Source organism: Fukomys damarensis, unplaced genomic scaffold, assembly GCF_012274545.1.
Source record: "Fukomys damarensis isolate Sample0158 unplaced genomic scaffold, DMR_v1.0_HiC HiC_scaffold_25, whole genome shotgun sequence".
NCBI lineage: Eukaryota > Metazoa > Chordata > Mammalia > Rodentia > Bathyergidae > Fukomys > Fukomys damarensis.
The window spans coordinates 35,480,005-35,489,772 of NW_022900937.1; the positions used below are offsets into that span (position 1 = coordinate 35,480,005).

The following is a 9,768-nucleotide window of genomic DNA, read 5'->3' on the forward strand; positions in this document are numbered from 1 at the left end:
CCCGGCCGCGCTCCCCGAGCTCCCGAGTTGGGGAGGGGGCCGCCCTAACCCGCGGGGCTGCGGAAGGGCGCTGTCCCCAAAAGTTTGGTCTCTCTCCCCTTCCGAGAGAAAAAAGATGTGCGGGAACCAAGGTCAGGGGCCGGTTGGGGAGACCCAAGCCGCGGCACCCGCTTTGGGAAGGAGTCTGCCCCCCTCTGGGAGGAGCCCCGCGGGCCTCTCGCATTCCAGGGATTTGGGGGTGGAGGGCTTCCGGGGCCGAGGCCTGAGGGAAGGGTAGGGACCAAGGACCGGTCCCAGGGAACTGGGCCAGAAAAGAGTTCAGCCGGGAGATGGATGCATTTATTTTTGCTTATTTATTTTTTGCGGTACTAGGGATTGAACCCCGGGCTTCTCGCTGAGCTGTATCCCCAGCCCTTTTTAATATTTTAATTTTTATTTTGAGACAAGATCTGGCCAAGTGGCTAAGTTGTTCAGGCTGGGTTTGAAATTGCGATCCTCCTGACTCAGCCTCCAAGCGCTGAGATACCAGGCATGCGTGTGTGCCGCACCCTGTGAGAGGTGTGTGTGTTTATAAATAAAGCGCAGTCCAGGCGGGGAAAGGTGGTGCAGGGAGCCTGGGCGGCAAAGGGAGTGGCTGCGAGAGCAGGAGGCCGGGGTAGGCATGGGAGGGGGCGCTACACTGGGGCAGAAGTGGACCCGGACGTGGGGGCGGCCCTGGCTCAGTGTGTGGTTTCCTGGGCGATCCTCCTGGCAGCTTTGAAGAGCAGAGATTTGACATTTGCGTCTTCTCCAGAGAGGGCTGTTGGGCTCCTCTGTGCCTTCCGGGTTCTGTTTTTATCAGCTTTTAGAGGGCTGAGGATGCAGGGCTGCAGAGGTCGCTGGGGACAAAGCCTGGCCCTGGACTCCAGGCCAGCTCGTTGTCTGGGCTGGCAGTGGGAGCCATAGATGGTTTGGGAGGAGGACAGGGTGGACCCTAGCCCAGCACGGGAAGGGAGAGGCCCGGCTCTCCTGGGCTTTGGGGCTGGTCCCCTGCCCACCTACCCACCACCCATCACCTGGGCCTCTGTCTCCATCCTTGTGGAAGGCACTTGAGGCTGGGGATCTGGGTGTGGATGGAGGGACAATTTCCAGGCCCCGTGCAGCTTGGGTCTGTAAAAATACCGGTTCCAGTGTCAGCGCCCCCAGCTTGGAGAGCTGGTGGGGGCAGATGTGAGGACCCAAGGGCCCTGCCCAGCCTGCGCTGTGCTGAGGGTTCTGCCCTCGCTCTGCTGGCTTGTGATCCTCCTTTAAAGAGTCTCCTTAGAGGCCAGAGCTCATGCAGGTCACTGTGGTGTGGGACTTTGAAAGGACCTCACAGCGGGCCGTGGTGCTGTGCACCTGTAATCCTAGCACTCTGGGAGGCTGAGCCTGGAGGAGCGCAGTTGGGACCCAGACGAGACAACTTAGTGGTTCAACAAGACACAATTTTAAAAATAAAAATAAAAAGGGTCTGAGGATGTAGGTCAGTGTGAAGGCCCTGGGTTTAATCCTCATTACAGAAAATAAAGGGCTGGGTGTGGTAACGCAAGCCTGTAGTCCCTCCCAGCTCTTGGGAGGCTGAGGCAGGAGGATCACCAGGAGTTCAAGGCCAGCCTGGACTACAAAGCAAGAGCTTATCTCAACAAAACAACATAAAATAACAAAAGAAAAGGGAGACAGAGGGGAGGGGAGGGGAGGGGCCAGGCCTTACTCTCTCTCCAGGTGCTAGCTTGGTCTCTGCTGTCTCTGCTGCCCGGCTCTAGCCCTCTGCTGATGCACAACCTGGGGTGTGTCTGCTCCCCTTCGACCAGGGGGGAACGTCTGATCAGGCAGGCCCCTGTCCGCCGAGCCCCCCACATCTTCTCAGGAAGATGCCTGTCCCGCTTGTCTCTGGCTCCTTGTCTGCGCTGAGACCGAGAGCCCTCCTCCTCTGCTTCTGCTGAGCCTATGCCCTTGGACACCTTTCCTTGAAGAGATGGCGACATTCAAAGGAAGCCATTCCTGCGGGTGCTAGGCCACAAACCTTTGCCACCCAGCGCCCTGACCTGGGTGAGTGTAGGGTCCCCGAGTGAGCCCCTGGATCTAGAAATCAGAAAATGCTGCTCCTGGGGAACTTTCAGGAGAATCAGCACTGCAGGACGTCTCACCGGTGCAACCCGCGTAGGCACTTTTGCAAGAAAACAAAAAGATAGATTTTTGCCCGTCGCCTTGACTTTTCTCCACAGCAGTATGTTGCGAAGTGAGGTATTTTTTGCGGGGGCGACGCACGAGTGCCCCTCTTCCTCCCTGCTGTGAATGTAAAACCTGCATGGGAGTGCACGTCCAGGCTGGTGCACAGAGCAGGACAACGGACTTCCGGGAGCAAGTGCACGGGCTGGTGCCGGTCTCAAAGAAAGCTCAGTTCCAGAGCGCCTGGAGAGGCAGGCAGCTGCTGTCGGTCCTGCTGTGTGCCTGCCCCTGGCTTGGGATGGAGGAGACAGAAATGAATGTTTACTAAGTGTTGCCTCATCAGGCCCTGGGCGCTGGTGTTTGGCGTGGAACGTGGACACGAGGAGGCCGGTGCCATGTTGGCCAGGGTCTCACGCGATCAGCATCAAAGCCTGCTTCAGGCTCAGCACCTGCACGGCCACAAGGAGGCGAGGCGCTGGGGCCGGAAAGAGAGCCACGGAGGGATCATGTCAGCCCAGGGCAGGAGAGCCAGGGAGCTGCACGGAAAGGTGGGAGTGGGTTCCAGCAGTCAGCTCCGAGAATGAGGGTGGCTAGCTGGGACTTGCAGGATAAGTCCGAGTTAGCCAGGCAAACTGCAAGGTCCGAGTCAAATTCAGGGCCTAAAGCTGCAAAAAAGAGTCCGGGGTGCACCAGAAACTGAGACCCAGCTCAGAGGGACTGGGCTCACCTGGCTAAGGTGATGCTGATGTGTCCCAGGGTCACTGGTCGTCTCAGAGAGCTCCGTGAACCGAGATTCCCTGTGCAGCACAGTTGCTTTTGTTGTTTGTCTTCTGTGAGTGCCCACTGGTGCATTTTTTATTTTCATCGGTATTTTTATTTGAGCCTCTTGCAAGTATTTCCTCCCTTTCCCTGTCCTGTCTTCTCAGATCTGTGTGGTGGAGGACAGCGATTACAGGTAGCAGTCTCGCGCAGTGTCCACAGGCACTTTGACCTGTTAGGTGGCTGAGAAAGCTGGGGGGCTTCTCAGGTGAAGAATAGCTGCTGCCCAGGACTGGGAACCTCCCAGCCGGAAGTCACACACCACTTACCCAGTTGTGATTTTAAATTAAAATGGCAGCTACGAGCCGGGTGTGTTGGCGCACGCCTGTAATCCCAGCACTGGGGAAGCTAAGGCAGGAGGATCGCTGTGAGTTCGAGACCAGCCTGGGCTACATAGTGAGTTCCATGTCAGTCTCAATTACACAGTGAGACCCTGTCTCGAAAAAAAAAAAAAAAAGATGACAGCTACACTGGCTTGGGAGCTGCCCAAGGGCTCAGCTAACACGCACTTCTGGTGTGTCTGGGTGGTCTTGGAGAGTTTGTATCTGGCCCTGGCACTGCCGCTCAGGCCCTGCTCCCCTGCCTGTGTCCTGGCTGCTATGAACTGTGCAGCTTTTTTCCTTCCAATCCCTGCTGCCATGATCCTACCTTGGAACCAGTTAACCATGGACTGAACTCTCTGAAACCATGGGCCACATCAAACCTTTCCCTTTTAAGTTGTGGATTTTGGGTAATATGGAAAGTAGACGAATACAGCGCATTTTCCTGATGGCTGTCACATCACCAGCGTGAGTGACTGCTGAGATTAGCCCTCCCATGCTAGCATCTTGCAGTTGAGAAACAGAGGCCCCAGGGCAGGAGGGGCCAGCTCTGCAGACTGGCTCTGGTGGTCCCCTGGCAGAGCTCACATGCTCCCTGCTGTTTTCCTCAGATGGAAAATAACCCTCCACCAGGTGCTTCCGTAGCAACCTTTTCTCCCCAGAACCTCTAATTGCATGTGTTGGATCTAATTTTAGTGATTTATGTAACTCCTATTTTCTCTACTAAATTGGGAACACTGCTAAGGTAGGAACGTTGTCCTCCCCGCATCCCCAGTGCGCACCACAGTGCCGCTGATGGACTTAATCGCTAAGCCACTGAGCAGCTGATGGGGGCGCTGAGCAGGTAGGTGGTTGTGAAGACACAAATTCCAGGTCTTGATTGTGTTCTTCGGTGGCATTGGAGTCCATTGGGCCGGGAAGGTTTTCTCCCTGGAGGGGCAGGTCACTGAAGGCCCTGCAATATCCGGTGGCCACGTTGGCTCGCTGTGGAAGTGAGAATGACCAAAAGCAGCGCTGGTGGCCTGGAATGGAGCGGAATGCTGTTGGCGCGGCAGCTGTGTGCACGAGAGTTGGATCCGTTCCAGCCTGCTGTGGCCTCCGTGCTGCAGTCCTTGCCAGCATCGGCCAGGAGCAGCAGGGGGAGCCGCTCCAGGTGGGACAGGAGCTGCACTGTGGATGGGAGTCCTGGGTCCCGCGGTGGATGGGAAGAGGCGGAGGAGCGGAGGAGGAAGGGCGGCTCCTGGAGCTCGCTCGCTCGGGGACTCAGGTCTTTCTGATCCGGGGCTGTGAGTCCTTCTCCGGAGCGCTGGCTGCCGGCTCTTGCGCTGCGGGGCACAGGCGAGGAGCAGCACCGGTCAGGCCGCTCTGGCTGCGCCTGTCCTGCTCTGGTGTTAGCTTTAGTCTCTGCCCGGAGCTCAGGGCGGGCCGTGTCCGGGCGGGAGTGGGGAGCCTGCGGACTCACGGGACCCCGGGGCCTGGCCTTTCTGATGTGGGGTGCAGCATGAAGAAAAGCCAGGCCATGGGGGAATTTTTCCCGCCAGCCCTGCTGACCGTGAGGGACCCCACGGTGGCAGGAACGTGATGTCCTGGGCCATGGGAGGGACGGCGGGCGCTTCTGCAGTGGCTGGAACACGTGTGCCTCTCCCTCCCGGTGGCTTGGCAGAGGTCAGGCTCTCCCTGCCACCTTGAGGCTGGTAAAGAGCTGCTCTGTGCACTCGACCTGGGTCACCTGATCTCCATCTTACGAGGGGCGCAGGCCACTGACCCCGAGCCGAGCCCACGGGGCAAGGGAGGCCTGCAGGGTGAGGCGGTGCTGTAGGAGTCCTGAAGGAGAAGGGTCCGCCCCTCACTCTGTGCTGTGCCCAGAGCTGCCTGTGCCAAGGGGCGCCCGCCCCTGCCCCGGTCTTGCTCGCCGAAATCTCCCTGACTCCTCTGCCAGGCAGCTGGGCGGGAGCTTCGGTTTATCCATTTCATGGCTGCAGGCCTGCGATGTCCCAGTTACGTTCGTCGTGGAGGTGGGACGGGACGCAGCATCCTCATCATTCTTCCTTCCCTCCCCACTCCCCCAGCCCTCAGATCCCTCTCCCTGTTCACAAAGCCTGCTCCTCCCCAGTCCTGTCATCTGCCTTGTGTTTGCTCCTTAAATTATGTAGACTTTCGTTTTCTCATAGCGGAGCAGCCATGTGCTACTTAACCTTCTGTGGCTGATGTATTTCACATAGCATTATGATCTCAAAGTGCCTCCATTTTCCTCCCAGGAACTCTTATCCTTTCTGAGGGCTGAGTGGCGCTCTGTCTTGTAGATACCACTTTCTTTTTCTATTCGTTTGTTGAAGAAGCTCCTTTTAATTGTGACATTAAAGCAGGCCGGGAACTCAGAGCACATGGGTGGCACAAGCCACAGGTAAGAGGCAGGCAGAGAGTCTCAAATCCAGGTGCGTTCATCCCGTTGCTGGCTCCTGCTTCTCTGCCTTTGCGTTTCTTTGCTTGTTTCTCTTCCTGTTCAGGACCAGAGTCACATGGAGTACATTGGCCCCACCCGTGTCATTGTAAACTGACCACGTTTGGCCCTTCCTGGAGACACCTGGGCAATACCCAGCGTTGGGACTTGAGCATATCGTCCTGGACACAGGGCAGCCATTAGCACAGGTGTGGGCACACAGGGCTGGACAGGTTTACCTTGTGTCAGGTTTATGCAGCCAGCGGGAGAGAACGGTCCTCACAGACCTGCCGGACTGGTGTCAGTGTCTTCGGTGACCAGGCATCTCGGGGAGGCAGCTGGGGCAGCAGTGACATCCCCGGGGCCCTCTTTCTGCCTCACAGTAGGGAGAGATGGTAAAGGGGAGGAGGATACTGGTAGAAAACCCATCCCAAAGCTAGGCCCCTTCCTGCCACGCCCCCATCCATGTCGTTTTGGTTTATTTCCATGCACTCAGTGCATTGACTTGGCCCTGAGCATCTGTGGGTTGAGATGGAGGAGGGGGCTGGGCAGGCTGCTCGGAGGGAGGAGCCAGCATGGCGGGCTGGGGTCCACTTTCTGGTGTCCCTGAGAAGCTGGACATGCAGGCCGGGGTTTGCCGTGCTGCACAAACCCCAGACGTGAGGTCTCCCCCAGGATGCAGAGAGGATGCAGGCTGAGGGAGACACTCTCTCTTTTATTTTTTTATTTTTTGGTTTTTTGAGACAAGGTCTCACTGTCGTTGAGACTGACCTGGAACTCACTGTGTAGCCCAGGCTGGTCTGAACTCACAGCAATCCTCCTGCCTCAGCCTCCCGAGTGTTCGGATTATGGGCGTGCGCCACCATGCCTGGCTAGGCCACTCTTATCTGTCAAGGTTTTCCTCAGTGGTGACCGTGACTCCTTCCCTTTCAGCTCTGTCCTGCAGGCAGTGGGGCCAGCTTTCCCCAGGCTGTCCAGCTTAGGATCAAATATCCAGTGACCATTGCTGCTGAGTGCCATCCAACAGAAAGGCAGCGCAATGCTGTGTCCTCGTCCACCTGAGTCACTGGACCCGGCGCCATGGGACTCCTGGCTCTATCCAAAGTCAAAATGACCAGGAGAGGGAGATGTTTTGAATCCACTCAGGACATGGAGGCAGCCAGGACAGTGCAGCTAAAGACCCTCAGGAAAGAGGACTCCAGAGCTGCCGCAGGAAGTGGCGGGGATGATGGGATGAGTGTGTCAGAAGCAAGGGGGAGGATTCTGAGGGGATTCATGTCCGTGTGTCTTCTACTGGAGTGCCTTGTCCGTCAGAATGCGCCTTTCACACATTCCTCACACATCTGGATGTCCGTCGCCTTCCCACCTTTTCTCTGTTCTGTGCTCCTCCCTCATTGTGGGCACCCCTGGCTGTCCATGGAGGTGGACGGAGGGGCCTGGCCCTGACCCAGTCTCTACGCTGCTGTCCCAGCTCTGCCCTGCCCAGTGCCCTGCAGCCCACCCTCCTGTCCCCGCCCCTCTGTGTCGGTGTCTGCACCTCCTGGAAGCCTATGTCCAAGCTTTCTTCGCTGCCCACTGTCTTTCCTGCATCTCTAGCTCGTGGCCTTCCCTGGCCATCACAGGCTGTGGCCTGGGCCCTTCCTTCCTGCCCTCCCCTGGGCTCTGTGTGGCCCCAGCATCTCGGGCACCAGGGGGTGACCCCGGCATCCCTTCCCACCCTCGCTCTGCCCCGGAGCTCCTGAGAGCTGCCAAGGGGAGCATCCTTACTCCTTACCAGGAAGTAGGTCCTGGCCCAGGGCACTGATGAGGAGAGACCCGGCCTTGATGTCACACATGTGTCTGCCATGAGTCAAGGGAGATTGTGCACTGTGATGGAAAATGGCAGGACATTCGCCCTGCAGTGAGTTCTCCTTTTCCTTTCTGCCTCCCTTCCTCCCCCTGTCACATCGGGGATTGATCTCAAAGCCTCCACACTAAACTACATCCCCAGTCCTCTAAATGCTTTCTTATTCTGAGACAGAATCTTGCTAAATCACTAAATTGCCCAGGCTGGGCTCAAACTTGAGATCTTTCTGTCTCAGCCTCCCACAGTGCTGGGATTACCAATGTGTACTACCACACTTGTGTGAGGGTGATTTTTAATGGGTGGCCTGAAGCCAGGCGAGACTCTGGGGATTCAGCATGTCCTAGACTGATCGATCATTCCTCTCCAGGCCTCCTTGACCCTGCACCTGGGCCTCCTCTTTGAGATTTGTGGCTCCCACACCTACAGTGAATAAAATACAGCTGAGCTCCCACAGCAGAAAGCAGGTGTCTCATGCATTTCTGAATTCAAGGAACAGAGGTTGGTATGCCAAACTTCAGAGAGGACTCAGTACTGAATTTAGTACATTTTTGAAACATAAAAAGGCACCAGGCTTTTGCCTGAAGATTGACCTTTTTATTCAAACACCATCCTTGGCCGTCTTTCAGAACCACTTTCATCTATGAATTGGTGCCGAATGAGCTTCTAATGACAGTAATCCTTTGGAGTCAGCAGGGTGGCATAGACCCATGACCCCAGCGTTCTGGGAGGCTGAGGCAGGAGGATCACAAATTCAAACCCAGGCTGGGGAACTTTGCAGTGTCACAAGACCCTGTCTGAAAACGAAGATCAAAAGGGCTGGGGGTGAAGCTCAGTGCAAAGGTCCTGGGTTCCATCCCCAGTACTGCAGAATTAATGAATAAATAAATGAAAACAAAATCCTTTGGAAGTTCACTCACTGGTAGTTTGTATGACTTGACTTGGGCAATAAGATCCAAGGTTTCTTTGTACATGTGAAATTATTATTACTTAAAACATTTTTTTCAAAGAGAAATGAACTACAGGGGACATTTTCTTGAACCAGGCAGTTTGGTGCTGGGGAAAGAAGTGGTATAAATCATGCTGGCTTGCAAGAGGGATGAATTCTTAGGCCTACACTGAGCAAGGCATTGCTTAAGGTTAAAGGCGCTATTTTTCTTTGTAGTGGCATGATTACTGCAGATGGTTAGATTTTGGGTAATCCAGCTCCGGGAAATGATGTACATGTGGAGAGAAATAAAATGTTTTATGCGCAAATCCTTCTTTTAATGTTTTTGAGATTTCTTTGGTAAATAATAGCCCCCAGTGGAAAACATTTAACTGTGGCTAAGAAAACATCATGCTCCAATTAGGTAAGATTTCTGGACATTGTGGTCTCGGGAAGATGTTTATCGTATATGATTAAGTGGAAATAACGGCGAGGCTGAGTTGCATGTGCAGTGTGATTCCCACACACGGGAAATGTGCGGAGGGACAGGACCCGAGATCTCCAGGACGGACTTGCCTGCTTCTCATTTTCTTACCGTGGTTTCATAGTAGACCCTGTACATTTGCAGTCATCCAGTATGGATGGGAATTATTATTTGGGGAAGGTTTGAAATCATTCAGGGCGGGAGGGGACTCCCGCTGTTGGGAGTTTGCGCAGAATTCTTTCTTGGGATTAAACTACAATGTGACGGTGGTCAGTATTCTAAATAATTGAGAGGTGGTGATAAAAAAAACATGCAGAGACGTTCATCGGTTATGCGCAAACATAACTGTTACATAATAACGTAAGTAACTATAGAAGGGGCATGAGTACCTGTGGATTTTGATATACTTGTAGCTGGAGCCCACCCTGGCTTGGTACTGCTCGACAGCCCTCTTTGATTTCACATCCCTTATTTTAGCTTTTCAGATGTTTCGTGTAAATTCTGGCCTCCTGCAACACACAAATGCTTCTGTGTGCAACAGACACACACGCTCAGCAAATGAGCCCAGTGTGTGAGGGGACATTTGTCTGCAGTGGCTTGAAGCTGAAGCTCCGTGAGTGAGCAGGAGGAAACCTTCCTGGTAGTAAAAACAGCAGGGAGGTGTAAGACTGCAAACACCGGCTCTGGGAAGTGGAAGGAGTGCGACCTCCTCCACCCCCGCAAAAAAAAAAAAAAAAAAAAAAAAAA

The 9,768-nt window shown here is 54.9% G+C and overlaps 1 protein-coding gene across 2 annotated transcripts in view; it reads left to right on the plus strand.

The window, feature by feature from the left end:
* The first annotated feature begins 3,615 nt into the window (after nucleotides 1–3,615).
* Rnf144a (ring finger protein 144A) overlaps nucleotides 3,616–9,768 on the plus strand; it is a 76,817-nt gene continuing 70,664 nt past the window's right edge. The window contains exon 1 of one of the 2 annotated variants that reach the window (XM_010622664.2): nucleotides 3,616–4,170. The gene's annotated coding sequence lies outside the window, so the exon portion shown is untranslated. Of the gene's footprint in view, nucleotides 4,171–4,232; nucleotides 4,480–9,768 lie in introns of those variants that run through there. The other variant, XM_010622665.3, reaches the window with a different exon arrangement.